Source organism: Anticarsia gemmatalis, chromosome W (assembly GCF_050436995.1).
Source record: "Anticarsia gemmatalis isolate Benzon Research Colony breed Stoneville strain chromosome W, ilAntGemm2 primary, whole genome shotgun sequence".
NCBI classification, from domain to species: domain Eukaryota; kingdom Metazoa; phylum Arthropoda; class Insecta; order Lepidoptera; family Erebidae; genus Anticarsia; species Anticarsia gemmatalis.
In genome coordinates this window covers 1199624-1202123 of record NC_134775.1, presented here as the reverse complement: position 1 = coordinate 1202123, position 2500 = coordinate 1199624, and the positions used below count along the sequence as shown (strand labels likewise).

Genomic DNA, 2500 nt, shown 5'->3' with positions numbered 1-2500 from the left:
TAGGGCGACAACGCGTTCTTATTCGTTGTCGCTCTGTCATAAATATTTATCATCACTCTCGTTTGTTCGATAATAGAGAGTACGAGAAAGAGACGCTAGACTTTGCTACCTATGTATATATGTAATAAAGTCGCGTCGTTACAGACAGACAGGACGACTCGACTATCGTCGTCGTCGTCGTCGTCGTCGTCGTCGTCGTCGTCTCTCGTATTCTCTCGGATAAAACGAGAGAGATAGATGAATCTCTTTAACTGTGTGGGCCGACGGACCGTTGTGTATGCACGAGTCCGTATAGAATCGAAGCGGTCCCGAGAAAAATTATACTTACACCTCTATCTAGCGAGGCATTACTCTATAGACACCGGGCGGAATCGTGATTGTTTCACATCCGTATTGTGTTAAACGTTTTTTTAAATAAAATGTGAACGCGTCTCGGTACGAACGTTCCCAATTGGGGCCACGTCAGTGTGTCCTGAAAATGCAGGCGGGCAGCGGACGTTTGACGTGTTTGAGATACAACCGTTTCAAACGTTCGCCCGTCGGCGACCCCAAACTCTCTATGTGCGCACAACACTACATATATTTATTTACATGTGCGTGTTGTGTGTACGTTTTACAGAGCTCGCCCGTAACGCGTCGGCGTGATCTAGGATCGTCGACGCGCGGGATCGACGGAGTGCGCGCTACGAGCGCGTGTTCTATTCGATAGCTCCCTGGTTGATCCTGCCAGTAGTTATATGCTTGTCTCAAAGATTAAGCCATGCATGTCTCAGTGCAAGCCGTATTAAGGCGATACCGCGAATGGCTCAATATATCAGTTTTGGTTCCTTAGATCTTACTCAGTTACTTGGATAACTGTGGTAATTCTAGAGCTAATACATGCAATCAGAACTCTGACCAGTGATGGGATGAGTGCTTTTATTAGATCAAAACCAATCGACGGAGGGCCCCGCGTCTGAAGTCGTTAATTTTGATGAATCTGGATAACTTTTGCCGATCGCATGGTCCAGTACCGGCGACGCATCTTTCAAATGTCTGCCTTATCAACTTTCGATGGTAGTTTCTGCGACTACCATGGTTGTCACGGGTAACGGGGAATCAGGGTTCGATTCCGGAGAGGGAGCCTGAGAAACGGCTACCACATCCAAGGAAGGCAGCAGGCGCGCAAATTACCCACTCCCGGCACGGGGAGGTAGTGACGAAAAATAACGATACGGGACTCTTACGAGGCCTCGTAATCGGAATGAGTACACTTTAAATATTTTAACGAGGAACAATTGGAGGGCAAGTCTGGTGCCAGCAGCCGCGGTAATTCCAGCTCCAATAGCGTATACTAAAATTGTTGCGGTTAAAAAGCTCGTAGTTGCATTTGTGCGCCGCGCTGTCGGTGCACCGCATCCGCGGTGATACTGACACGTCTGCGGAGCATATCGTCGGTGAGCCGGCGGTAATACGCCGGTTCAATATCAAAATCCTATCGCGGTGCTCTTCGGTGAGTGTCGAGGTGGGCCGACAATTTTACTTTGAACAAATTAGAGTGCTCAAAGCGGGCTCAAAATGCTGCTTGAATATTTCGTGCATGGAATAATAGAATATGATCTCGGTTCTATTTTGTTGGTTTTCAGAACTCCGAGGTAATGATTAATAGGGATAACTGGGGGCATTCGTATTGCGACGTTAGAGGTGAAATTCTTGGATCGTCGCAAGACGAACATCAGCGAAAGCATTTGCCAAAGGTGTTTTCATCAATCAAGAACGAAAGTTAGAGGTTCGAAGGCGATTAGATACCGCCCTAGTTCTAACCGTAAATATGTCATCTAGCGATCCGCCGACGTTACTACAATGGCTCGGCGGGCAGCTTCCGGGAAACCAAAGATTTTGGACTCCGGGGGGAGTATGGTTGCAAAGCTGAAACTTAAAGGAATTGACGGAAGGGCACCACCAGGAGTGGAGCCTGCGGCTTAATTTGACTCAACACGGGAAATCTCACCAGGCCCGGACACCGGAAGGATTGACAGATTAACAGCTCTTTCTTGATTCGGTGGGTGGTGGTGCATGGCCGTTCTTAGTTGGTGGAGCGATTTGTCTGGTTAATTCCGGTAACGAACGAGACTCTAGCCTGCTAAATAGGCGTCGTCATTTAGGTGTGCGTGGCTCCGTCACGCAACTCACTGGCGACGTATTAAAATTCTTCTTAGAGGGACCGGCGGCTTCGAGCCGCACGAGATTGAGCAATAACAGGTCTGTGATGCCCTTAGATGTCCTGGGCCGCACGCGCGCTACACTGAAGGAATCAGCATGTTCTCCCTGGCCTAGAGGCCCGGGCAACCCGCTGAAACTCCTTCGTGCTGGGGATTGGGGTTTGCAATTATCCCCCATAAACGAGGAATTCCTAGTAAGCGCGAGTCATAAGCTCGCGTTGATTACGTCCCTGCCCTTTGTACACACCGCCCGTCGCTACTACCGATTGAATGATTTAGTGAGGTCTTCGGACCGACAC

At 49.0% G+C, this 2500-nt stretch overlaps 1 long non-coding RNA gene and 1 other non-coding gene across 3 annotated transcripts in view; one reads left to right on the top strand and one right to left on the bottom strand.

Annotated features, from left to right (window-relative positions):
• The window catches only part of LOC142985801 (uncharacterized), a 113860-nt gene that overhangs the window by 19853 nt on the left and 91507 nt on the right, over window positions 1–2500 (bottom strand). The window lies entirely within an intron of this gene.
• Window positions 711–2500, top strand: part of LOC142986061 (small subunit ribosomal RNA) — a 1902-nt gene continuing 112 nt past the window's right edge. Inside the window, exon 1 of the ribosomal RNA XR_012960307.1 lies at window positions 711–2500. This exon is cut by the window's right edge and continues 112 nt beyond it. This is a non-coding gene — a ribosomal RNA (small subunit ribosomal RNA).